Consider the following 27,823-nt stretch of genomic DNA (forward strand, 5'->3'; position numbering starts at 1 on the left):
CCGACTTCGGGGGGCGGGGAGGCAGCGCCTCCGGGGCCGAGGCCGTGCGCCCCCGCGGGCTGCAGCGCTGGGCCCCCGCCCCCCGCGGCGCTCGGCCCCGCCGCCGCAGCCAGGCCGCCGCGCCCGCAGCTCCCCTCCGCGGCGTCGCGCGGGCCGCCCGGGACCCTCCGGAGTCCCCTCCTCCCTCCCCCGCCCCGCGCGGTGGGCGCTTAAAGGGCCCCCTCCCGCGCCGCCCCGCCCCGCCTCCACCGACCTGGCGAGCGAGTGTGGCTGCGCCCTGGGCCCGCGGCTCAGCCCCGCTCCGCGCGGGCCCCCGCCTTCCCGGCCCCGAGCCGCGGGCGCCCGAGGCCCTGCCCGGCGCGCACAGCCCGCGGCCCCCGCGGCCACCCGGCCGGGCCACCGGTCCCCGCGGCCGCGGGCGCCCGTGCGCGGGAGGCACCGCCTACCCGCTCTCCCCGCCCCGGGAGGGACTGCGTTGCGCCCGGGACGTGCTGGACTCGCCCAGAAGCGCGCGAGCAGGCGGGCCGCCGCGGGAGCCGAGCGCGGGCGGAAAACGAAAGCTCGGGGCGGGTCGCGGCCGCTCTGTGTCGGCGCCGCGGGCCGAGCGGGGGCGAGGGAGGCCCGCGGGCTCGGCGGGACCCCGGCCGGCCGCACAGGCTTCCCGGAGCCGCCGGGCCGCCCCCGCTCGGCAAGCAGCCCGCGCACGCCCGCACGCCTCGGTGCACGTGCACACCTCGCCAAGCGCGAAGACCCCCGAGCGCACACTCGCGCTCCTGCGCGCGTCCCCCTCACGCGCACGGCCCGCTCAGGCGCGCGTGCCCAAGTGCGCGCCCCCCTCGCGCACAGCCGGCAGGCCCCCCGGAGCGGATTCGCACCCACTGCCACCCGCCTTCCGATCTGAACCCGCAAGCTGCCCAGGGGACCCCCCCACACACACTGGCACAGACTTAAAGTCCGCCCATTCGGCCCCGCAGCTCCGGTGTCCCCACTTTCCAAGAACAGGTTCCGATGTCTCATAGATGGTAGAGGCCCTGGCAGGAAGTTTATACGGCTCAACGTAAACACGTTCTGGGGGATTCTTTAATAATAATAATAGAGAATTCCGCGTGCGCGGGGGGAGTTGGCCTAATGCCCCTGTGGGCTCGGCCTGCCGCCGCCGCGGGGCCTCTGACACTGCGCGCCAGGCCAGGTTCCGGAAAGCAGCCTGCGCGGGTGGGAGCGCAGGCCCGGGCGGCCCTCGCGCGCCGGGCGGTCGGGGCCGGGAGCTCGCGCGCTCGCCTCGCCTCCCCTCGCAGGACCGGGGACCGCACCGAGCGGAGCGCAAGGCGGCCAGAGGCACCCAGGTGAGTGCCGTTCGCGCGCTAGCGGCGGGGCACCCGGCCCAGCCTCTCCGGGCCGCTGTAGGGAGGAGCCGGCTGTTCTCCAGGGTCGCAAGGACCAGCCTGGACGCGTTGCGCCGGCGGGAGCCGGGACCAGAAACGGATTCCGGGAGCGCCGGGAGGCTCGGACTGAGCCCGCCCCGCGGCGCTTTTCAAAGCCCACCGTCCTCTCCTCTCGGGTTTCCTTGGCTTCCTCGTCCCCCGCGGTCCCCCCTCCTCGCTCAGACGCCTCCAGCCTCGGCGGTAGACGCCTCGTCGCCTTCGGGGCGCCTGGCACGTCCGTGTGAGGAGCTGGGGGGCTCGCAGGAGTAGCGCGCCCAGCGGTCCCCGCCTTCCCAGGCCGAGGGGCGCTCGCGGAGCCGAGAGTCGCCTTCCCCGCGCAGCGCTGCCGCCGGGCTCGGCGGCCTGGGGACAGGGTGTGTGGCCCTACCTTCGCGCAGGTGGAGGCGCGTCGGCAGACCCACCCCCACCCCGCGCAGCCCAGGCAGCACGCACACGCCCAGAGCCCCCGAGCTCCGCACAGCCTCCAATGCGTCCTCCCGGCGAACACCCCTCGCACAGCTGGGAGCCCCAACTCTCCCCCGAAAGCACAGGCCTGCCCACCGCAGAGGACACGCTTTGCGTTAAGTGCACACACTCCTGCACTGCGTGTTCGCCCACGCACAGCCGCTGCATTCACGCCTACACGTTCACGCACACATTCTTACATTCTCTCTCTTATTTCTCTCTCTCTCTCCCTCTCTCTCTCTCTCTCTCTCTCTCTTTTTTTTTTTTTGGCCAAACGGCAGCTGCAGGCTAGGAGGCCCTGGCGGTGCCGGGAGAGGGAAGTTCCCGAGAAGGGGTCGCTACCGCCAGCTGCTGGGAGCACATCTGGCGTTTAGTAGAAAGGCCAGCGGGAGAGGCTGCCCCACTCTCCAGCCTAAGGATGCCGCCGTGCCCTGTGGCTCCCAGAAAGCGATAGTAATGCCTGTTTCTCTGATGGGGCACCTTCCAAGTGAGGGGGCTCTATAGAACATAGAATGGGGGAGGCTTCTTCCAACAGCCTCTTACTTTTTGGGTCCTCTCTACTCGGAAGGGGGCCGCAGATGCCATCTTTGGCTGAGCCCCCCCCCCCCCAGATCACTTCCTCCCTCCAGGTCTTTCACTGGCTCTTAGGGGGGGCTCCTGTGTGTTTTGGGGTGGGAGAGCTTCTGCCTTCCTGGAGAGGAAGTGTGGAGTCAGGGCCCCACCTGGCCTCCACTTAACCCTCACGCTTCGACAGCAAACCAGGCTTTGCAGGGAAAGGGCAGCAGTTACCTTGCCCAAGGAGAGGGGGCCTCCTGGCCTGGATCATCAGCAATGTGCCAGATAGAGGCTCTTCCCAACTCCTAATCTCCACCCAGGAAGGAGGTAAAGGTGGGAGTGTGAGAAGGAGAGGAGGGGAAATGAGCTGCCAGCTCTAATTTGGAGGGGACCCCCCCTTCAATTCTAGGAAAAACCACATCCATAGCAAAAGGGCTTTTGTGTATGCCCAGAGACAGGCTCTCAGCTCTTAAGTTGTCTGAAGAAGTCTCACTTGATCTTGCATTTTGAGATGGGGAAACTGAGGCCCACCAAGGACCTGGCCTGGGTCAACCAGCACTGCCAGACGAACACCTATCTTTTCTCTCTACCTCCGAGGACAGACTCATTGCATTTTACCCTCCCCCAGAAGCTTCAATACAGGTGGAGGGCAGAGAGAATCTAGGAAAGCTTCTGTGGACCCCCGAAGCCCCCAGCTTCCCAGGCGCATAGAGGCCCTTTGGAGAGCAGGTGATAAAATAGTAACAGCTGTCACAGACGGTGCCATTAATAGGTCTTCTCAACCACTGGCTGCGCCAAGTGCTGATGCCGCCTTATCAACACCCCTCGGATGTTCTTAACCTTTCCATGGGCTGTGAATCCCTTTGACAGACTATTGAAAACTAGATCCTCTCCACCCTCCCACCCACATACCTGCACATACCTGTGCCATTCACAGAATGATTTTCAAGTTCTCACCAAACACCTGGAGCCTGTCCATGAACCCATTACCTCCCATCTGTGAACCCAGGACCCAGGTTAGATGCCCCGAAGATATTTGTTTAATCTTCACAGAAGCTCCTAGGAGGTCAGTGTTATCCCTCCCTTTACAGATGGTCCCCCGCCCTGGTTATCCCACACCCTGGGTCATCCTGCAGAGCCAAGATGCAAATCCAGATCTGACTGCAGAACCAGCATTTAAGCCACAGGGCGAGCGGGGGTCTGCAACGGAAAAGGAGGCAGAGACCCTCTGTCTGCATACTGGGAATTGTCGTGGTCCAGATTTGAATCCAGCATTTACCACACAGGGATAAGCTATTTGTGCCTTAGCTTCTTTTGGTGTGGGGCAGTGACTGTTGGTTGATTTTTAATACCTTTATTGAGATATAACAGACATATAATATTGTGTAAATTTAAAGCCTACAGTATATTGATTGAATACATTTACGTGTTGCAAAAATGAACCCGATCACAACCATGCATTTCTCCCTGCCACCTCTGTCACGTGGTTACCGTTTCTTTTGTGTGTGAGAGCATTTAAGATCTACTGTCTTAGCAACATGTAAATATATGATATATTTTGATAATATGATAAGTATTATTAGCTAATCATCATGCTGTGCACCTTAGTTTTTCATCTAAAAGGAACTAAAATAGGGATCCCTGGAGACCCAGGATCGAATCCCACGTCAGGCTCCCGGTGCATGGAGCCTGCTTCTCCCTCTGCCTATGTCTCTGCCTCTCTCTCTCTCTCTGTGACTATCATAAATAAAAAAAAAAAAAAATTTAAAAAAAATAAATAAAAGGAACTAAAATAATGGCACCTATTTCTCGGGGCCATTGTGAGCATTGGGTAAGAGTGTGCGGAGAAAGGCTATCATAGAGACAGAAACAATCAGACTCAGGGGCCCAGCTCATGGGACCGACGGAAAAAATATAGACGGGGATATGGGTAGTTTTTGGCTCTTAGCTTAAAGATCCATAAGGACACCCCTCCCATCCTAAATCAAATCTGCGCCCCAGCTTTGGCCCCAGGAATCCTAAATTGGTGGGGGGGGGGGCGTGTAAAAACAGACACGGCTGCCATGTCTCCCACTCCCCAAGCCCAAGGTATTTTTACTGGCTAATTGCTTAAGTGAAGCCGCCCCGGCGGAGAGTGCGCCGTAACCCGAGCAGGGAACCAGATCCAGCTCGGATTGTGCCCGGCCAGCCCAGCGGGAGGGGGCGGAGGCGAAGGCGGCAGCCGACCACCCACGGAGAGGGCAGCCACCCTGTCCCCCACTATCCCTGCTCTGCATTATCGTGGGGCCTGAGCCTCCCCTGTCCCTGCTCCCTCAAACCCCTTCCAGGCGATGTCCAAAGGCAACACAAGGTAGGGCAGGCTGGGCCCCAGACCTGAGGTGGGCTCCGGGCACTTAGGGAAGCCTCCTGGCCTAGGAGAGTCAGTAGGGAGGCCCGGAGTGGGGAGTGGTGGTGGGGTATCTGTGGGTGAAAATGTGGCCCTGGAGACAGGGGACTGTGGAGAGAAATGTCAGGGTCAGGAGACAGGGCATCGCCCCTTCCCTGGGTTATATATGATGACTTGTGCACAAAATACGCGGTATGTTTCTCTGCAGATGCCAGATGTGCACACATATCATGCATGCCAACATGTAGAATATTGTCCAGACATAGGGGCACCTGGCTACCTCAGCCCGTAGAGCATGTGACTCTTGATCTCAGAGTCATGAGTTTGAGCCCCATGTTGGGCATGGAATTTACTTAAAAAAAAAAAAGAGAGAGAGAGAGAGAAAAACCTGCAAGAAATAGGCACAGAGTAGGGTAAGGCGAAGTCCGTGCTGGCATGTCCTCTGGGCACTACAGTGTCAGGCAGGTGTATAAGATCAGGTCTCTGTGCACAGAACGGGGTGAGGTGTGTACATCTAACTCGTTTCTGTGCTGAACATCACAGGATGTGAGTGCCGTGCGGTAGCCTCCCGTGTAACTAATATTGTAAGATTCAATCAGTAGAACTCGTTATGTGTGTAGAATATTCGAGTACACTATGAGGTGTTCCATATACAGACAATTATAAATGTGTATAGCATAGCACATTGCACACAGAGAACAGTCTAAGGACATATACGATGTAATGGGTTCCAGACACGGAACATTATAGGCTCTTTGGACCATATGATACAGAATTACATAGACTGCTGTAGGTATGCATGTGCTCTACTGGGTTATGTACACGAACATTGTAAGATGTGTACACTTTGATGCCTGTGGGCACAGATTATCTTGGGAGAGTTGTTGGTGCGACATTCGCAATTCGTCCTGAGGACAGCAGCACATCACAAGGAGTTGCAGCAGGCAGTGTGTTTCCGCAGAGTGCAAATAGGTAAAGGGACAGACGTCAGGGGGTTCGGGTGTGATCAACGCGCAGAATAATCCTGCAGTGCTCACACCACTAACGCTGTGTGCCTGGGTGCCCCGGCCAGTCACTAGCTCATGAGCCCATAACCCTGGAAGGTGATTCGCTCATCTCAGGTCCCAGGGAAATGAAGTGACTCTCCTACTTTACTTTTCTGGCGATAGAGTGACTTTTATGCACTTTGTCATGCTGGCAAAGGTGAGTGGTTCTTGGACTGGACTGGAGACGTGGGGACAAAGTGCTTCTGTGTTTGTCACAGAGAAGCTGTGAGCTCAGGACCATGTGGAATGAGCACTGGAAGGTGAATTGTGGAAAGCCCCAATGCCTGGATGTGCTGGGGCCATTGGAAAAACTGATCTGCAGTGCACACGTCATTTGGGGAGGGGGGCTGTCCCTATCTGTACTCATCACCACCCAGCTAAACTCTGAACCTCGGTGGCCCTGTTCTGCCTTCCTGTCAGCGACAGGCCAGATTCTGGCCCCTACCTTTGAGACTCTTCATGGGTGACCCCAAGATGAAGAGGAGAGAGTGGCAGCGCCCTGTGTGCAGATGAGCCTTGGAAACCCCACCTATGGGGACCACCAGGGCCGCGTGGGAGGAGCAGCCGGTGGGGAGAGTCAGCCACACACCCAACCCTGGCAGATCGGCTGTCTTCCTGTCAGCTGCACATTAGAGACACTTTCACATTTTGATCAAGAAAAAAAGCAAACCCCAAAACAACAAAGTCTCATATTTGGGCTGTTGCTGCCCTGAGCTCGCTCCTCCGTTCGGGCACTTTACCCAAAAGCACACATTTTCCATGACGTTCTTCAATGAAATATTTGACAACACTGCAGCCTAGGAATTTACAGCTCTCTCCCCTGTGAGATTTTTGGGAGTTTTCTGGCATTAGCAGTACATACTGCTCTAAGACACAGAGACTGCTCCCGGGACACGGAGCGTCCTGGTGCTCCCATTCCGGATGCCTGGCCGGTCTGCAGCTCTCCTTCTTCCCACAGAGGCATCCTGATATATTTTTACCCTCACTGCCGGGACAGCTGTACTCAGAAAGATAGGATGAAGATGTTCCTTTTCACACTGGCAGGCGCGTGTGTGCGTGTGAGGATGTGTGTGTGGGGGGGGGGGGGGAAGAGAGGATGCCTCCCAGATTTAGTTTTCCAACAAAAGATCCACACAGGAGAGAATTGATGCCCAGAAGGTGCACCCGGGTGGAAGGGGCTTTGGGCCCGCACTTACTCCGAGGTTGGGGCTCCCGGTAGAAATAAATCCTGAAATAGGAGGAGCAGTGCCCAGGGAAAATGCAAATGAATTCTGTAAGAGTTTCTAAAAAGAAACAAACCAAAAGGAAAATATAAATTAAATTTCAAGGGCCAGGTATTTTGTGTTTCTTAGAATTGAAGGAAAGATAACTCACACACACACACACACACACACACACACACACACTCAGCCCGTGCGTGCAGAAGAGGGCATTCGAACCGAGTGAGGTCTGGGAATTGGGGACCGGGCAAGGTGGGGAGATGAAGGGAGGGGGCGCTCAGATTTGTTCCTTAATCAAAAGCAGCAATTTGCTCCCAGAAAGCTACCCGCGTGTGCAATCAAAATGTGCCTGTTGATCTCCACTTCTAGCTAGTGGTGCTGTCTGTTCCCATTCAGGGAGCGTTGAAAATGATGATAACGAGTGTTATTTCCGGGGAGAAATCAAAATCCGCCCAGCCGTGGCACAGCTTGGGAAGGGAGGGGTGGGCAGAGGCGGGGGGCTTACCTGCCTGAGGGCTCAGCCCCGCAAGCCAGGGTTTGCTGAGAAAATGGAGCTGATACTCTCTTTCCCTCTTTCCACTATTCCCCGTGATCTGGTTGGCTCCTTTTGTCCCAGCCGGGTTCTAAGTCAGCTGCCACGGACCCTGGAAAGCTTTGTGTGTGTGCGCATGGGAACCCACATCGCTTTGCTGAGCCCGTTTCCTGTAGGGTTGATTGGAGGGGTGGCTCTTGTGTGGGACTCGGGAAAGGTGACTGCTCCTGGGAGGTCAGAGCTGGGTGGGGTGCTTGCTGGGCAACCTGGCCTGTGCACCTAGAGCAGAGGCACAGGTGCCTGGGAGACATAGACACGCTCCCCTCCTCAGAGAGGGCCCCAGGGATATTTAGTTATTAGAACCCAGAGACACCTTAGAGTGGGAGACATGGAGAGCAAGACCTCAAGACGCACGTTCGGGATCCTGGGACAATCAGTTCACGTACCCGGGAGAGCCCAGAACAGACTGAGAACAAAGCCAAGGCTGAGCTGGAGAAACAAAACTCACAAGGATGGACGGACTCTGCTCCGGGAGGAGGGCATCTAGAACACTAGCAGCCCTCCGCCTCCAGGGGGTCAGGCAGGGAGCTCCAGACCCGAGTGAGGAATGTGTGTGTACGAAGGAGAGAGGGAGCGAGCAGGGGAAGGGAGGGAGGGAGACAGAGACTGAGACAGAAAGGGAGACAGAGAGGAGGAGGGAGAGGGGGGGCAGGGAGACAGGGAGGGAGAGAGGTGTCTGGAGGTGCAGCCTCAGCTAGGCACACACTGAGCAGACTTCTCTCCGGGGCTCGGAGCACGCAGGTGGGGGCCACTCTGACGCGGAACTTTCTCTCTGCAGATCGTATTCCTGGGAGTATTCATTCCCTTTTAGCCCTGGAATGGGGTTTTCCCAGGAGAGTGGGGAAGGGTATTTGGGGGGCCCTTTTGGTGCCCTAGGAGCTTTGAGTAAAGCCTTAAGAGGAAGTCATGGGCAGAGTAGAACAAAGAGAGCCTCTGCAAATGACTTCATCTCTGGGTGCCTCAGTTTCTTCATTTTGAAAAGAGGATAAGGTCAGTACCCATCTACAGAGCTGGCCTGAGGACCAGATGAGAAATGCTGGAACTGCCCCATATATAGGGTCTGGGAAGGGTGGTGAGGTAAGAGGGACCTCTGAATGAGAACCAAGGTAGAGAGAGCTGTTGGGAGTGCAAGTACTGCCTGATTGAGACTCGATTCCATGGCTGTGTGACCGGGGCTGGTGGCCTTACTTCTCTGTGCCTTGGTCTCTTCATCTGCAGAAGAACAGTGACAGCACCTCCTTCTGGGTACTGACAGGATTAGCTACATGAGCAATTGTTAACCATGGTTGTTATTATTGGGGGTGCTCCTTCACTTAGGGTGTTTGAGGATCTAGGGGGTTGAGATTCCTTGTCCTTTTCTCCTGGAGGTCCCAAAAGTTTATGGAGCTCCAGCCTTGGGACTTGGTTTAACAGAACCAGAGATTTGGTGGAGTGAACACAAATTGGGGAATCAGCCCACGTGAGTGGACAAATCCCTTCTTCTATGGTCTCCATTTTGCCGTCAGTGAAATGGGCTGCCCTGGGCAGTATGGATGTGAAAGTGGCTCAGAATCCTGGCCCCAACCTCAGGGAGAGGAGTATAGGGTCGGAGGAGAACTGCCTCTGGACGGGAGCTGACTTTCTGATACAGAATGATGATGAAGTCTCTCTCAGGTGTGCTCCTCCCCACCCTACACCCCACTGGCCACACCTAGGCCCTGATCACCCTCTGCAGTCAGTAAGACCCTCAGAGGCTCCCTACACTCATGGGGTGGCCTCTGGAGCAGGTTGCCTGGTGGGCCAATGACCTGGGTTAGAGTCCCACCTCCTTGCTGGCCAGCTGTGTGACCTCTGGAAAGTTTCTTAAATTCTCTGGGCCCCCTTTCACCTTTGCATGATGGTGAAAATAAAGCTATCTCCCCGAGGGGACACTGAATGGGAATAAGCATTGTGGTTAGAGAAGCACTGAGCACCTACTGTGTACCAGCCCTGTACTAAAGGGTTGCTGCTGTGGAGCCCATTTCACAGATGGGAAAGCAAGGCACAGCACAGGCAGTGAGAGCTCCATAAATGTGGGATCAATTGAAAGGCATCTTCTTCCCTCCCCTGTGGTCAATATGGGCTCCCAACTCTGGGCTCCACTGGCCAGTCCGGAAAAAGAGGGGAGACTGTCACCACCCCCATTTTGCGCCCTCCAAAACAGTAAAATAATAGCCCTGTAACACCCCATCCCCCAGCCAAGGAGGGGAAAGTCCAAGCCCCTCGCAGAAGCCCCACCAACCCCCATCCCCCTTCCCGGCACCGTGGACGTCTGGTCTGAGCACTCTGCCAGGGTGTCCGTGTTGCTGCGGGTGGGGGCTCATTTAGCTCCTAGACTGCTCCCTCCCAGTGTGCTGAGGCACAAAATTGGGGCAGAGGACTTGGAGCAAGGCCGACACTGGAGCAGCCCTGGCTCAGCTTTTTAGAGGCAAAGGGGTCCCTGCTTCCCAGCAGCGGACCTCCCGGGAATTCCTGGGAGTGGGGTCCTGACCGGCCCAGGCACCAGGTCTCTCCCTGGGGAGATTCCATAGCTCTTCCCCTTCATCCAGCCGCCACTCCCCATGCCTAACGCCTGCGGAGCTCCTTCATTTCAAATGTGCTGTGTCCCCTTTTTACTATTATTATTTTTGCCTCTCCGTGCTTAACTTGTTCCCAAGGGGCAGCTTTTACCCTACAGAATTAAAAAATCCAACAGAGGAAAAAAAAGTAGCCACTCAAGCTTTCTAGTCCTTTTATTCTGAAACATATCTTCTCAATGCTTGTAATACTCCGTGTCTTTGAACAACTCTGTCCCACGGGGATCCTAGCCCTCCGTTGGTCTTTGCCTAGGGGCACTAGGCTTTCACTATGCACCCCCTGTCTCTGCCGGGCACCAATTAATCTTTATCCTGGGCATATTTTTTTCTTATTAGCAATTACCTACAAAAATCCTATCTGTCCATGGGAAGATGTATAAGTAACCTGCTATTTTTAAAAGCATAAACCCAAAAGTATTTTAAACATTTTGTTATACTCCCAAGGTCAAAGTCGACGCTTTTATCTCCCTCCTCCCACCTGCCTTTTCTCTGTGAAAGTTGGAGAATGAGTTAGGTCCACGTGGCGGCTGCAGGCACCGCTGCCCCCCGGGGTCACCCCCCCCCCCTGCATTGGGCTAAGACCCGTTTAATTCACCGTGAAAAGTAATTCAATTAGGAATCAAATTCGCTCTTTTTTAAAGAGACCAGTAATGAGTGTCCTAACACCGCCTACCCCCCCCCTCCCCAGCCCCTCCGGCTACCACCCCCACGTTTTTCTCCGCGTTTCTGCAAAGTAGCATTTTCGGAAGGACTTGGCTTCAGGGGAGCTGCCCTGCACCACCGCCTACCTGCCCCTAACCCCTCTCGCTCGGCCTCTGTCTCTCTCCTTTGAAGCTGCCCAGACTCACTCTGCTTTGGCGAGCCTGACTCGAGCATTCTTTACGTGGCCTCCCCGAGGAGAGTTGCCGAGCGCTGGCGTTCGGCCGAGGCGGTGCGCCCGGGTTTCTCTCGCGCGCGCGGACCCCGGCGGCCGCGGGGCTCCCGGTGCGCCCTGGCTCGACTCGGGACTGGTGGGGCTGAGCGGCGGCTCCGCGTGCACCGAGGCCGCGTCCGTGCGAGGGTCCTGGGCAGCCCCGGCTGGTTACTGCTGCTCTCCTTCTGCGACCAAGCAATTATTTTAACCTTGGTTTGGGCTAATGATGGGTTCTGCTTGCGTGAACGCGGTGTTTATTTTACCTCCATCGTCCCGGGGGAGGGGGTGTGCACCCGGACGCCGGTGACGGATGCTGCAGTTGCAGACTGAAAACTCTCCCGCCCCGGGAAGGGTCGGGCTTGGGGACATGGGGGCAGTGAGCACCCCTTTCTCACCCGCAGGGCCCCATGCAGCCTTCTTCCACCCGCGCCTCTGAAGGGAGAGGCTGGGGGTCTCAGGGCACTCCTGGAGAGGCGCCTTCTGGAAACCAATTACGCGCGGGTTTCCAGGCCCAGCGCCCCGCTTTGGCCGTGGCGGGACTGCCCAGTCCCGGATCCTGCGGCGGCCCCGGGCACACACGAAGGGAGGGGGGCAGAGGGGAAGGGTCTCAGCGCTGGACTCTGGATGCATCGTAGGTCACCGCTAGAGGGGGACGCCTAGACCGGAACTAAGGTCCGTGCATTGGGGTGTCCGGAGTGGGGCTCTCTCTCTTTTGCCCCCCACCCCCGCAAAACTGGGAAATCCACTTAAACTGCAAGAATGCTTGGGACATGTCTATAGGATGATGGAAAAATAGCAGGATACCAAAAATTGTGCAGTAACGAAAGGAGAAAAAGCACATCAAAGGTCTACTACGTGGACCATTCTGGCTACCTTGTGCGGAGCAGAAATAACCCGAGAAACTGGCTCTGTGCTCCACCTGCCTCTGCCCGTATGGACAGCCTAGAGGGGATCCCTGAGTGAGTCAGGCCGACTGCCATCTCCAAAACCCTCCTGATTTTTAATTGCAGGGGGAGCGGGGTCGAGGTGGGGGGATGGAGGGCGAAGGGCAGACCCAGGACTTCCGGCTGACTCTGATAAGCTCTGATTTGGGAGGAGATTACTGCAGGGGCCCACGGAACACGTGCACATGCAAACGTCCGTGCTCGGGGGTTACGAACCTCGGATCGGGGCTGTGTGAACAGGGACACAGGACGTCGGGGCAACATCTAGAACTGCCAGGTGGTCGCCAGCACCACTTGTGTGGATGGCAGAGACCCCACCCTTACTACTGTTCTTCCTCCACCAGAAGCCCACCCCAGCAAGAGTGGGGCTCCTCCAACCCCAGGACGGAGATCCACAGTGGTGTGTCCCCAGGGGGCCCGGCTACTTGCTCCACCTCACAGGACGGTGCGTCCCCCGGATCCTTCCTTCACCTCGCAGGACGGCCCCATCCCCTGCGCCTCTGGCTCCCTCCTGCACCTCGCCTAGCGTCTAGCTGAGCCGAGACCACGATGCTTCCAACTGGGTTAGCTTGCTGCCTGGGCCGCCGGAGAGCAGCTCCTGCCGAAAGAGGGCCGCGCCAGGAGGGCGGAGGCCGGGGGTGGGCAGGTAAAGAGGAACCAATTTGCCCCGAGGCTTTATCAACAAGAGGCTTAACTAGGAATTCAGGTTGACAGCTCAGCACCTCCGTGGGGCACCGGGGGCGGCGGCCAGCCTGGTGACGCTGGGAGCTGTGGGAGGCGGCTCAAGAGCCTGGCGGCCTGAGGCTTCAAAGCCGTACCCAGGCGGCCTCGGCCAGCCCGCACAGCCTGGACTGCGTGGCCCCGGGCGCCTGGGGCGCGCCGCTAGGGTGGGGGGCCCTGCGGGTGGGCGAGCGCGGGCCGGTGGGCGCTGGGCCGCCTCTCCTGGCGAAGTAGGTGGCCGTGTATATTTTTGTTCAAGTGGTGTTTATGTTAATGAAAAAAGGATGGAATTACAAACAGCCCGCCGATCGCGCTGCGGCCGCGGGGCACTTGCGGTGCTGGTGTCCCAGGCCCAATCAAAGGGCGTGCGCCGGGGTTGGGGGGGGCCTTCCGCCGAGCGGCGAGCCCCCCCAGGGGTGAAATTGTCGTGCCTCCTCCCCCAGCCGCCGGTAATCTGGAACTCTCCTTTTGGAATCACGCCCCCAAACCCGCGGTAGCACGATCAGGTTTTTGGGTGAAGGAAAACCCTAATTTAAGTCGTTCAGTGCCTTTTTTAAAGGGCACCCAGATAACTCTTGTGGAACACTGGGGTGGGGACAAATTCAGTCTCCCTTCTCTCTTCAGCTCTTGGCTTTCCCTTACCTCTTCTTTATTTTAAAAATAATATAACCAGCCCACAACTTCTTCTATTTGCTTCCTGGCCCAGGATGTCCTTCTGGGGAAAAGGAATTGCTCTGCTTCTGATCTCCAGGTTCCCCAACCTCGGGGAACTTTTTCCACCAGCACTCAACAGCCTGCTGTTCCTCTGCAGAGTGGGAAATCCTCAGTGCCTCCCTTCTTTAACTCAGTGAGAACTGAGAAGAAAGCAGGACCCAGCAGGACACAGCACGGCCCAAGTCGGGGGCTTCTGACCTCTCAGGGAGGCTTGGAGGCTGGCTGTGGCTACGGCCAGACGGATGGTTGTCTCTGGCCCAGGGCGGCAGCGAGGCGGGCTCCATGCCCCACGTTTCCCCGTGGAAATGCACCCCCATCCTCCAAACACTACCCTGTGTCTCCACAGGCAAAGTGAAACAGTGGGAAAATGTCAGGCCTCGTCTAGTCCTTTCCTAGAGGACACTGGACGGGGGCGATTTTGTTTTTTCCCACACATTTCCTGGGCTTTTCACCACACCGTGCTTTGAGGACGCAGCTCCCCGCTCTCTCCATCCCTGCAGCTCCCGATCCGATCCGTTGGGGCTCCGGTGTGCAGGGCGCCGGCTGCTGCAGGTATTAGGTGTCACTCCAGGGAGCACCCTAGCCTGGCGCTTCCATCCTGGCTAGCGGATCTACCAGCACCACGTTCCCGTTCCTCAGGTCAAACCTCTCTTTCCCCATCACTACAGGGCAGACACATTCCTCAGAAAAGCTTTGAAGGCTCAGCTCTGCAAGTGAGCTCTCCCTCCGCAGGGCGAGTTGCTCTTAGGATGGTTCCTTCTACTTCCTAGTTAGGTAGAGAGTACCCATGTCGGGGTGACCGGCTCCAGGGAGCATGTCTGTTTAAGGACATCGTGGCCAGCCGTCTCTCTCCTCTGCCTCCTCAGGGCCCCATGCGGACCCCTGGAAACCAGGGTTGGGAGGTTGGATCTGTGCGTGCTTCCAGGGACCGGGGTCATGGAGTCGCTCAAGCCCTGGGTTTGATTAGATCAAAGGATCTCGAGGTGGGAGGTGCAAAAGTGTGGGTGCATTTGGGGGTAGCACCTCATAGCTCTCATTGGTTGCTCAAAATCCCTGACATACTCCCTCCCAGGTAAGAGCCACCAGCTCGAACAAACTGAACCTCATTTATGGTTATTGGTACCCTTGTTCTTTCAAAGAATTGCCATTTATCAAACCCATGCGCTTGGCTGACATTCTCTTGATGGGTTTCGTGGCCTTGACATTGTGCAGTGGAGGGAAAAATCCAAGAGACCAGGGTGAGGGATGGTCTTCTACAGGCCTCAGTCTACCCCGGTCCTCCAGGCTGGGGGTGGGTGTCACGGCTCCAGCCGGGCCACATTTTTCTCGCAGAAGTGCTGGGGTCGCGGGCTCAGAGGCAGGAGACCTGGCGCAGTTGTTGTGCGGAGCCCCTCCTACTTGTGGCCCGGCTCAGCAGCTGCGTGACAGCGCCAGCGAGCTCCCTTGTCCTGGTAGCTTTCTGCAGGTGCCCAGGTGTCCTCCTTCCCAGCTCCCCTCGCCCATCACCAGCCCTGACGCAAGCGGGAGGTTTATGTTGGGGACACTTCAAACCGGTGTTTAGTCTGTCGAGCTTGGTGGCAAGGCGCGCATCTCAAACCCCGCGCCCAGCCAGCTGGCCTTGCATCCTGCCCAAGGGGGTGGAGGTGGCTTTTTTCTGGGGGGCTTTGGAAAGCAGAAGATCAGGTGAAAAGAGGGGGCCGTCTCCTGCAGGCTGCTCTCAGAGGTTAACGGTCGTCCTGGTTGGCTCAAGCAGGCAGCTCCAGGGGCAGCCCGGCCTAGGAGGCATCCCCACGGGGCTCCTGAGCCTTCCCCCCACTCAGCAGCTCCAGGTGCCTCGGGCGCCTCAGGAGCCGCTTTCCCCGCCTGCTTCACTTTCTCTGGGGCTTTTCTCCGGGGCAGCCGGTGCCAGATGCGGAGCCCTGAACTCGCCTGCGAGCTGGCGGGCCCAGCCATTTATTCCATCCTGCAATTAAACCCGAGGTCAAATATCTCCTTAACGACGCTATCAGGCCAGCGGCTCATTATGGCGTATATTTAGCCATAAACTATGGGTTGTAGCAAGGAGGAGATGAAAATTATTGTGCTCTGGGAATGAATCCTTTTAGCAGAAACCAGAGCTGTTATTTAGCAGGGAGAACTAAGTACAGCCTCAGGCTTCCAGGCGACCCCAGGCGGGACGAGCCGCGCTTCCAGGCCCTTTCCGCTTCAGCTTCTCCTGTGCCCCCACCCGGGCCTGGCAGGAGCGGCCTCCCTGCTGCTTCCCAAGGCCCAGAAGGCGCCGCTGGGGAGGAATCTGCTTCTCCGTGACGGGGCGCTTGACATCCACTGCGTCTGCTCTCAGCTCCCACGTTTGGAGACCCCCCTCAAACCCAGGGGCCTGGTTGGCCCCCCGAAAGCCCATGGCAGCACTGTAGGGAGGTGGCACGGCAGTTGTGCTGGGGAATGGTCTGGAGAGTGGTGGGTCCAGCATATTCGGCTTCCAGTGTGGTTCTACCTCTCCTGGGCTGCCTTGGGGGGTGGTTACCCAACCTCTCCACACCTCAGTAGCCTCATCTATAAAATGGGAGAGAAGTCCGACCCCCTTTCAGGAGACTCAGGAGAATTAAGTCAAATATGAATGTGAAGGCTGTAGCCCCACTCCTGACGAGGGGAGGAATTCAGTAAACCGTGGCCAAAGGAAACCTCACGAGGATGCTATTGATAAAACGACTCTCTGAGCTGCGGATCTGAATGATGAAGGAAAGCCCTCTGAAGCGGAGGTTGGAGACAGACCCAGTGGGTGGGGCTCAGACCATCACCAGCTGTTCCCTTGGCTTGGGTAACATTTCCCTTGCTCAGGCCCCAGGGTCCTCCTCTTTGGACACTGCCTGCCTCAGAGTGGCTCCTCACGTCCAGAAGGAGCTGAGAGGCAGCGGCAGGGTCCCCAATGCAGAGCTGTGCTAAGAGGAGGCACTCACACCTGTCTCACTCCCTGTCTCTCCTCCTCAACATCCCAGATGTCGCCAGGAGCTTCCAGACATGCTGAGGATGCTCCCCTTGGCCCTGGCAGTGCTCACGGGGTGGAGATTGTCTGGGCCAGAACCACCCCAAATTTAGCCTTTCAGAAAGTGACCGCATGACCCAGAAGCTACAAATATTTGGACAAACGAAGAGGGAGGCCCCAGTCTAAACGTTTGCCCAAGGCCCCCGAGGGAGGGAATAAACTAATCCCAGGGCTAATAGGCCCCATCGGGGCAGGACAGGTGTGTCGTAGAGGAAAGAGGCTGTGGCCACCACCCCCACTGACCAAGGCTCGACTTCCTTGGCTTCTGGGCTGGGCAGGACACCATTCTCCATTCTTCTCTGTAGACTTCCCCTCTTGACAACACACACACACACACACACACACACACACACACACGTCCCAACCAGATCCCTGTCACTGCCTCCTATTTTAGTATATGTGCTGCCAAAGTGAGCACCTGTCACTGCCTCCTTAGGGCAGCCTCCCCACTCCCCTGAGGTGCTATCCTCTCAGCTCACCCATGTCTCCTTGTCTCATTCTTCAGCACTCTCCAGAGATGGCAGAGTTCTGGGGTCCCTCTGAACTTAGGTCCTGGCAAGGGGAGGGTACCCACAGCCTTTCTTTGTGCATCAGGGCCAACTCTAGAGGTGTTTGCAGTTGTGAGGGGAGCTCTGGATGGCTAGGTGATGCTGTGCTGGTGCTGGCAGGCCATGTCCTGCCCCCAAGCCACAGTTTCTTCTTGGGGGGATGGGCATTCTGTGTTAACATGCCAAAGGCCAGGCCTTCTACCTCTGATATTTGAGGGTGTGACCCTGCTTGGTTTGACTGACTTGTCTCTCTTTGGGGGCATCACTAACCCCATCACCTTCATGAAGCCTGTGCCAGGTGCTTCACAGGCATTTAATCCCAAGGTGGCTCTGGGATCCAGGCATCTCTGATGGCTCAGGACTGGGGTGGGGGCACAGGGAGACATTCAACAGATTTAATCATAGGGAGTCCCTATCGAGTGGTATTGTAAGATGGGACTTTTGTTGGTTGACTAATATAAATACACATGTGGCTTATTGCTATGCAACATCATGCATCGAGGGTTTGAGGTTCTTTGGGTTGCACACTGTATGTATAACTGAGGAGCTCCATCGGGTGGAAGGGGCACCAGCAGCCAGGGTGTCAGTGCTGGATGAGTCTGCTCATCAGCCTCAGGTGGATCCGAAGCACTGGCTTGGGCAAACCGTGGACTGGCTCAGAAGCAGGGACTCACTCCCCTGCCCAGTGCTGGCTTCCTTGCTACTGTTCAGGTTGTTCTGTTGCTGGGAGGGTCTCCCATCTGAGATGACAAATGCATTTTAGCCTGACACACTCTTGGAAGCACACTGACTGTTACTCACAGCGAGAGAATCTGCTGCCCAAAACATTTATTTCATTAGAAGCGTGTTTACTGTCCGGCGAGCCGGCTGCTCCAGTGAGGAGCCCCAAAAACAAAGCTCCAACTGTGTCCTCCGGGGCCTCGAGATCATGGTTCTTGCACAGACTAAGTTCTCTCTGTTAAAAAATGTTTTCTTTCCTATGCTTTCTTCTCCTTTGAAAATGAGATTGAATGCCTTTCTTGTGTCAGGCTTGCTCAAGCGGTGGAGGAAATGGCTGAAGATCCAGAAGGATCAACTAACACAACTTTTCCCCGTTGGGATCTCATTTTGGTCTCTGATGTCAGCCTCACATGCATGCCTACGGCTCACCTGGAGGGAGCTGGGCGCCAAGAGAGAGCCCTGCTCTTGGTTTGGGAGACAGGACAGCAGTGTGGTCGGCCCATCCTCTGTGCCAGGCTCCGTGCTGAGTGTTCTGTTACCTGGTGAATCCTCCAAGCAGTGCATGAGAGACTTTGAGATCATGATTCCCATTCTGCTGATGAGGTCATGGAGGCCCAGGGAAGTTTGACTAGTCCACAGTCACATGTTTCCGACTGGTGGAGCCAGGGGCCGACATGGGATCCAGCTGCAGAGTCTCAGGCCTTAGAGACCTGCCGGAGCCTTCATCACTGCCACAGACCTTGAACACAGACACACGGCAGGGAATCCTGCCCATGCATCCTGGAGGAGCTGGTGCAGAGTTTGAGGCGCAGTGTGGGTAGGTGCGAACATAAATTGCCTAACTTCCATATCGAGCTCATAGTTTTCTGAAAACAGTTGACTTCAGACCACCCTGAAATCACTCCTGATGTTCTAAAAATTGCTTTCTTAAGAAAAAAAAAAAATGTGTGTGTGTCGGGGGGTGGGGAATGTTCTGGTTTGTGTGCCAGTGTCTGTGAGACATCTGGAGCATCTGTTCTCGATAAGGCGACTCTTCCAAACAAGGTTTGTGAAGAGGTGACCCAGATTCGACTTTGGGATGCAGAATGCTTAATTTGACCAACAGCCGCACCGCCAGCACACCCAGCTCCATCCTTGCCTTTGAAAGATACTCAGTGAGATATGTGAGCCCTGGGCTTTACCTCCCAGTAAGCCAGGGGCCTGGGGCTTGGAGGAAGGGGCCGAGAGGGAATGAGATCGGGCGTAAGCTGAGAACCAGTGGGAGCCGGGCACAGGGCGGTGGCAGGTGGGGGGCATTGTGATTTGTCTTTACTCTTGTGTGCTCTGCTTTTCTCCAGAGTAAAAGTATTTCAAAAAATTAAAATAAAGGCAGCTCGGGTGGCTCAGCGGTTTAGCACCACCTTCATCCCAGGGGGTGATCCTGGAGATCCGGGATCGAGTCCCACATCAGGCTCCTTGCATGGGGCCTGCTTCTCCCTCTGCCTGTGTCTCTGCCTCTCTCTCTCTCTTTCTCTGTGTGTGTGTGTGTGTGTGTGTCTCATAAATAAATAAATAAAATCTCTTTTAAAAAATTAAAATAGCATTTCCAGAGCTCATAGGGACCAACATGGCAGGGTAGGGCCTGGGGGAGAGTTAGAGTTCACTGGTCCTAAAGATGCATTAAACACGTGCACACGCATACACACATACGCACGCACTCACGCAGAACACACGCAGAAAGGAATTCTTGGCATTTCAAGCTGAAAAGAAGCCTGATGTGGTTTTGCTCGCTCTGACTTCTTATAGTGACAAACACAAAGACCAGGAGGGGTAAGTGGCTTACCCAGTGTGGCACCGCAATGTTGGTGGTAGCGTCAGGACTAGATCGCACGAAGACAAAAACGTTTGTTTCATTTTGTTTTTAACTGGGTCATGTAGCAGAAGAAAAGCATTCAGTATTCACAGTTTTATGAAATCACAGAAGTGAGCTGTCAGTCACATCTTAACACTAGACACGTGGACAAAAAGGTGAGCGAGGCAATGAGCCACCTGGATGTTCCAGAAACCTAGAAGCTTTGTGCTCTCGTAGCTGCAGCCTCTAGTTGGTGGGCTGGAGTCCTGTCTTCTCAGGACATTTTGGGACTTGTGGAAATCTCTGTAAATATCTGGATGCTGAACACTCACATCCTCTTTTCAGACATCCCAGCCATGGCAGGTGACATGACAATGCTCTCCAAGTATGTTGCATACAATAGGACTTAACACAGGGTAGATTCAGGGCATCCCAAATCATCAGACCGCGGGAGGGGTGTGTGCTCTAGCTGGGCCTCCAGAACGGACTGTCGCATAATGCAGACTTGGCCTGCCGAGATAGCTACGTGTTTACCTCGGGCAGGAGGCAGGAGGTAGCACCGGACCTGCCCAAGTCGGGACCACAGCTACGCCTGCCAGCCAGGATTGGGAAGTCACCACCCACTGCCTCTGGACTCGCCATGGCGCGTGACTGGACTCTGGCCCACTGCCGCATGCCGCCCGGGTCTCGGTGCCCGCACACCTGTGCAGCTGGCCAGATGCTGGGACCTGCTCCAGGCTGCCTCCCTCTGCCTCCGGGTGATGGCCAGCTGCGCCTCACTGGCTGGATCTCATTCCCCACTGCACGATGGCTGCTGGGAGTCTGGGAAATGTAGTTGTTCTACTTTCCTGACCTGGAGACACATGAGAAGAGGGGAGGGGATGCTGGGAGCCCATCATAGGCAACACGGCTCAACACAGGAGAGGCCGTGTCCGGCTGCCTGTGATTCACTGTCTCACTGCAGCTCATCTGTCCCGGTCCCCAGGACCTAGACAGCACCAAGGACATGCTTGGAAGGACACATTCACTTTGCATTCACTATGTCCCCACCTCTTCACTCAACAAATATTTACTAAGCACCAGGTGTCGTCCTCGTGGTCATAAAGAGCGGGCATCCTGGTGGGGAGATGCAAAGGTGAGCATCCGGGAAGGGCAAATCAGCAAGAAAGTTCATCTAATAGAGTGAAGTGCCCTGAAGAGAGTAAAACCAGCAGTGAGTGGGAACCAGCGGTGGAAGGAGGCCACAGTATGTGTGACGAGGCCTTCAGAGGACCCCAGCTCAGCCCCCATGTGTGGGGCCACACGAGAGACCCCGCTCCAGAGCTGTCCAATCCAGCCCCTCTTCAATTCCTGACCCACAGAAACCGCGAGAAATAATAAAGTCACTGCACATAGGCATGATTTATTGTGTAGCAATAGATAATCAGGAAAAGTCTGATTTACATTTTAAATGTACATTCTTAATTGAAATAGAACATATAAGCAGAAAATGCCACAAGTTAGCTCAGTGAGTTTTTTTTTTTTAAGATTTTATTTATTTATTCATGAGAAACACACACAGAGAGAGAGGCAGAGACACAGGCAGAGGGAGAAGCAGGCTCCACGCAGGGAGCCCGACGTGGGACTTGATCCCGGGTCTCCAGGATCATGCCCTGGGCTGAAGGTGGTGCTAAACCACTGAGCCACCTGGGCTGCCCCCCCCTCTTTTTTTTTTTTTTAAAGATTTTATTCATTCATGAGAGACACACAGAGAGAGGCCAAGACATAGGCAGAGGGAGAAGCAGGCTCCCCGCGGGGAGCCTAATGTGGGACTCGATCCCAGGGCCCCTGGATTACAACCTGAGCCAAGGCAGACACTCAACCGCTGAGCCACCCAGGCGTCCCAGCTCCGTGAGTTTTTTCAAAGGCAGTGCCCTCTATAAGCAGTGCATAGATGAAGGTCTGTCATCCCTGTCCCCCAGAATTAGTGTGTGAAATCCTAACCCCCTGTGTGATGGTATCGGGGGTGATGAGGACGTGAGTGTGGAGCCTCGCCATGAGATGAGTGCCCTTGTGAGAGGCCCTGGAGAGCCACACCCAAGGACTTGGCCAGAAGGCACCGTCATTGACTGAAGACTCGGGTCCTCACCAGACGCTGAGTCGCCAGGACCTAGGTCTTAGACTTCTGGCCTCCAGAGCTGTGAGAAATCTGTATCTGTTGTGTAAGGTGCCCAGGCTATGGTGTTTTTGTCATAGCCGCCCAAGCCAACGACGCATAGAAGGTGACCATCCTCCTCCCGCCATGCAGCCGATCGTCCTGCCCTGTTGTGAACATTGTGTAAATCGAATCATACAGTGTGGCCTGGTGACTCCTGCTCTGTGTCACACCTAAGTGACCCCCATAGGCCGCTGCAGGGAGCCACAGGGCATCCCATCCCTCACGCCAGCCCAAGCCTTCCACTCCTCCCACTACTGAGGGATGTGACCTTGGGGTTCTGATTTGAGACAATTGTCAGTGGTGCTGTTGTGAATGCTCTAGTACATGTCTTTGGGCGAACCTATATGTGCATTTCTGTTGGATATTGTCACACTGCCTCTCAACACCAAAGACAGCCCCCTAAAATCTAGACTTTTTTTTTTTTTTAAATCTAGGTGGCTTAAAACAGCAACCATTTCTTCTTTCTCAGGATTCTGTGGACGGCCTGGCTCAGGTGGGCAGTTCTGCTCCACTGGATGCTCACCTGCACCAGCAGGCTGGGTATGCGAGCTGGCTTGCTCTCCTGGCTGGCAGCTGGTGCCGGCTGCTGCTGGGAGCACAGGTGAGACTCTGCGCAAGAGCATCTCACACTCCTCCCTGTGGCCACGCCATGTGGCTCTGACTCCTAATGGCTCCAAGAGGGAGGAAGTAGAGGCTTCTTGCCTTCCTTCAGTCCTGGCTTCAGATGCACAGACACCACTCCACTGGCCAGAGCAGTGGGAGGGTCAGCCCAGATTCCAGGGGAGGGCTCTGTCTCTGGGTGGAGGGCATGTCAGTGGGTACAGTCTGGAGCCTAGTGGTAGAGAGTGGATTGTATGTCAGAGTCCACTGGGATATAAGAATCATCTGAGGGAGGGATGCCTGGGTGGCTCAACGGTTGAACGTCTGCCTTTGGCTCAGGGCACGATCCCGGGATCTGGGATCAAGTCCCGCATCAGGCTCCCTGCAGGAAGCCTGCTTCTCCCTCTGCCTGTGTCTCTGCTTCTCTCTCTCTGTGTCTCTCATGAATAAATAAATAAAATCTTAAAAAAAAAAAAAGAATCGCCTGAGGGCCCTTCTCACCTTTACCTCCGCCTCTGCATGAAAGGTCTGTCCTCTCAGGGCCCTTGGTTGTGAGTCCTGAGCAGGTGAGTCAGCACCTTACCTGACCTGACAGTTGCACAGTGCCCACAATGGGCCTCAGACACGCAGCCTGCAGGTCAGCACCCACTTGGCCGTGAACTGAGTCTCACGGATGTGTAGCGAGGAACCATGAAGATGTTCATCCACGTGAGGCCTGGGGAGTCTGGAAGTGGGGACGATGTTGGTACTCCTCTCAGGATAGATGGGAGCAGTGTGGTGTGTGCATGTGGTGGGCTGCTGTGCAGCTGTGAAAGCTGTCACAGCAACAGGAACAAGTTCTAAACATAGGACATGTAGAACCAGGGTGGAGCCAGTGCCCCACAAAGGGTAGCAGCTCACACCCTGGATCTGTAATGTGAGGGTCTGAATCTCCACTCTCCTGCCGACCGTGGCCCTGGGCAACTTACTCATCCTCCCTGGTTTTTACATTCTCACCTACTCACCTTCCCCATGTGCAGTCCCCAGAAGCAAGTGGCAGGGAGAGGGGTGCAGCAGGATGTGGAGTGCCTCCTGAGTGGGGGGGGGCCCTGCTTAACGGCAAAGAGCTAGACCAGCAGAGACGGCTCAGCGAGGATGCCTGTGTCCTGGGGCAGAACACATCCGTGCCGGTCCCTCTGTTTTTGTTTTTTTTTGTTTTTTTTTTTGTTTTTTGCTTTTTTATCCAACTTAGACAAAGATGGCAAGAAAGTAGTTTTTAAAAAGATAGAAGGGAAGACATAGAGAGCCAGCCACAAGCCAAAGGACGCCAAGCTTGGCTGCCAGCACCAGACTCTGGAAGCGGCCTGGCGTGATTCTCCCCGGAGCCTCAGAAGGAGCCCACCCTGTGGACACTCTGGTTCAGACTTCCAGCCGTCAGAGCCGAGAGGCAGGCTGTTTTCAGCCACCCAGTTAGTGGTGCTTTGTTATGGCAGCCCCAGGAAGCTAATGCGGATTTTAGATATCTAATTTTTCATATTTGTGTTTGTTAAATAAAAGACGTGGCATTATAAATCAATAGGGCAGTGAATAAAACTGATGGAGTTGTGTTGGTAGAGAAAAGAGAGATAGAACATTATCTATACGTTTTACATGCTCATAAAGATAAAAATCCAAGCCCACAGAGGGTTCCTCTTGTTTTAATTATTTCATTCCTTTAAACAACAAACAATGTGGCTAAAACAAACAGAACCATTTTTTTTTTCACGAAACAAACAGAAAGGGTTCAGTGATTTCAGTGGGTAAACCATCCCGCCGGCGTGGAAACAGGCTGGGGCTCCAGGCAGAGTCCTGTGTGTGGGGGGCAGCGTCTGTGCAGTTTGGGGTTTCGCCCTTTGCAGAGAAGGGAGTGGGAACCCTTTCCGAGAAATGCTCACAGTGCCGCTGGCTCGGGGTGTGGAGCTTCCAGGGCCCTCTTCCTGTCCCAGCCTCTGTCCTCCAGGCCAGGATTCCATCCCTGGTGACCCCCTCTGTCCCTGAGTCTCATCACATGCCAGCAGGGACTTCCTGCCGCTGACCCGCCTGCGCAGAAAAAGGGACACCTGAGTCCCCGAGAACTCACCAGCGCCACCAGGATCCCCCAATGCTGGGAGTCGTGGTCACGGTATCTGCCAAGTACCAACGCCTGCCGTCCACTCCCACCCAGCAGGTCCCCACTCAGCAGGTGAGGGACCAAGGCGCAGAGAGGCTGAGTCACTTTCCCACAGTGATGCCCGCAGGGCCAGGTTCCCAGAGCGCCCACGGTGCCCACCCACTGTTTGACCCTCAGCACCTTGGGGAAGGGTGAGGGGCGGCGGAGTGGGACTTGGAGCAGCCCCAGTGGAGTCACCCTTGGCCCTGCCTGCATCTGTCCACAGGTCAGCTGCTTTCTGGCGGGATTTCAGCACAGGTGTCACCTGCACCTTGGGGCTGCCCAGCCTTCACCAATTCACAGTGTGGCTTTGTCGTCTTCACTCGCTGTTCGTGATCCAGTTGTGTGCTTTGTTTTCCATCTGACACCCCCTTGGGACAGCCGTGTCCTGAATGTCCTGTCTCACCCTTGTCCCTGTGCTGCCCCCACACAGAGCCCGGCTCCCAATACCTGCATCCTCAGAAAGGAACGCCCTCGTCCTGGGCCCTGATGGAGGCGCAGGAGCAAATCAGGTCCATACCTCAGGAATCTGGAGAGAACAGGTGCACAGTGGCTGCCACAGCTGCTCATGTTTGTATGCCCCCCCCCCCCACCAGTCGCGTTTCCTGTGGCTCTTAATTGATCCCTCAGCAATAATAGGATAGTTACCCCACTTCAAAATGAGGAAGTTGGGCGTTGAGAGGCGGTGACACAATAAGAGGTGAATGGAACTCTGGGCACCCCTGGCTCTGAGCCCCCAGTCTGGCCTGGAGGGTGGGAGCTGTGAGAGAACCGCCCCAGAAGGCTTGCTGCCATTGTCAGGGCGTCCAGAATGGTGCTCCCAGGACCCCGAGGGCTTGTCTTCTTGTCTTGGGTTTTGGACGGGCTCCAGAAACCAGGTGAGAAGTGTCTGGTCTCCCCATGAGGTGAGGCCATCCAAGCAGGACACCCCACAAGCAGGACTTACCGAGCCACCCACAGGGACTGCCTATGGGGCCAGACCAGGCTGGAGCAGCAGACACACCCAGAGCTCATCCAGAGCAGAGGACTAGGTATGTCTTAGTGGGGTCAAGAGGAGAAAGGGAAGAGCTTTTCTGCTTGCTCTCTGCGGAGTCCTGTTTGGCTCATGAAATGGACTTGCAATAAAAGCGAACGGTTGTGCAGGAGCTCACTAGTTTCTGAAGTGATTTTGCTCTGGAACAGTGAACATCTCAGTGGGGAAACAAACGGGCATGCTGACACATATATGGAAACCACAGCCTGCCAGGCATCCACCTCCTCTGATGGCCCCAGCACCAGGTAGAGTGACCCCACTTCATATTTGGGGAAACAGAAACTCAGAAGAGTTAAGGAGTTTGCCTAAGGTCACTTAGCTGAGACACGACAGAGCTGGGCTCTGAGCCCAGGTCAATCTGGATGCAGGGGGGGATGGGGCGTCCAGTGTCTCCCACCAGTGTCCAGTGTCCGTGCCTTGCCACTCTGCCAGAGGGAGACAGCAGGAGGAGCAAGATGTGACTTCTGAGGCTTTGGGATACTCATTCTTGGAGCCCAGCCTGCAAGCTTCGAGGAAGCTGCCTGTGGAGAGGCCCCGGGGCCGTAGCCCACAGCCCTATGGGGCCGCCAAGCTGGGAGCGGGTCCAGGGCGTCCACCACTGGCTCTGGGGAACCTTCCCCTCAGGGCCCTGCTAGACCCATCCATTTGCAAACCAGACAAGCACCTGTCATCCCAAGCCACGGCTTTCCCAGGTGGCTTGCTACACAGGGAAGGACCGTCACGGGTCCGTGGGCACACGGCCTCTCCGTGGCTCCTCACTGGCTCCTGCGGCCCACGGCTCTGCTACCCTCCCATAGATGGTGCGGGGAGAGGTGGAAACCAGGGACAGAGACTCCCAAAGGTGTGTGGCAGGAAGGCTGAGACCCACAACAAAGCCTTCATGTCAAGAGAAGGAGCATTTAACTTCTCAGCAAACACTGGAAGAAGAGCAGAAAGGCTGACGCCCTGGGGCCGAGGGCACTCCACCTGCCTGCATGCTGGCAGCGGAGCAGCTTCCCTCCTCTCTGGATCTGATGGACCCCACATTAAGACACGTGTTGTGAAAATTAGTTCCATATCATGGCAAATTTGTTTCGCGATCATCTCATCTAAGTTAAGGTATCAGATGTATTTTTATGTTACGGCATCAGTTTCTAAAATGTATGTATGTATGTATGTGGAAGGTAAGGATCAGATATACATTCCCTCAGAGCTGTGGTTTGGTTGGGCTTTGGCAAACATTTTTTAAAAACCAGGCATTGTAATCAGGTAGCTAGGAAAACAACTGCCATCTTCTCTTTGCTCTCAGCCAGCAGCAGGTGTTCCTGGGGCCGAGGTCCTTGGAAAGACATGCAGTGCAAGGTGGTTCCCCGTCATCTTTCGATGGCAGCCAACTGCCCATCTTGGGACTCCACCTCATTCCCATGCCATGAATCTTCATCCTCCCGATGCCTCTACTGTCCAGTGTAGACAACCTGGCTCTGGACCTCAAGGTCTGTAAGGCCCCAAGCACACACTCTGAAATAACCTGCCCTTTTGTCCTGCTGTCACTGTGTGGTGGGCATGGTGCTAAGAGCTTTCTGTGTCAGAAGATGTTTCATTTCCCTTTGTTTAATCTCCTTGCAGCTACAGCATGGACACAGGACCTGATTTTGGTCAATAGATCCTAAATGGAAGCCTTCTGAAGGGCTTCTGACAAGACCATGTGTGTGTGTGCGCGTGCATGAGTGGGTACGACTGTCCACTTGTGCTTACTGACATGCTTGTATCTGATGTGATGGCCAGAACTGTGCAATCATCTTGTGAGCTTGAGGAGAGAGCTCCTGGCTGAGCAGAACAATGAAGGAAACGAGTCCCTCGTGTTATTATCACAAACCATGGAGCCACCTGCCTGTAGGTTTCTTGCTGTGCAAAAGGACAGAATGTATGCATCAAGCCAGTTTTCTCTTCTGTACAACAGGGCCAGCTCTGAAGGCTCATGGGAACTAGATGGCTGGGTCAAGGGAAGGGTCTGGCGCAGGGCAAGCTGTCACCTCTATTCTCGGCATCATCAGCCGTCTTGTGACATGAAGACTGCTGTGCGAAGGGGAGCGGAGCGGAGGGGTCAAGGACTGGCTGCTTCCAAGCCACCCTGG

The 27,823-nt window shown here is 55.9% G+C and overlaps 1 long non-coding RNA gene across 1 annotated transcript in view; it reads left to right on the plus strand.

Annotated features, from left to right (window-relative positions):
• Positions 1 to 1,172: 1,172 nt before the first annotated feature.
• The window catches only part of LOC140594788 (uncharacterized), a 75,011-nt gene continuing 48,360 nt past the window's right edge, over positions 1,173 to 27,823 (plus strand). Inside the window, exon 1 of the long non-coding RNA XR_011996099.1 lies at positions 1,173 to 1,343. This is a non-coding gene — a long non-coding RNA (uncharacterized lncRNA). The remainder of the gene's footprint in view (positions 1,344 to 27,823) is intronic.

This window comes from Vulpes vulpes, chromosome 12 (assembly GCF_048418805.1).
Source record: "Vulpes vulpes isolate BD-2025 chromosome 12, VulVul3, whole genome shotgun sequence".
In the NCBI taxonomy this organism is placed as follows: Eukaryota; Metazoa; Chordata; class Mammalia; order Carnivora; family Canidae; genus Vulpes; species Vulpes vulpes.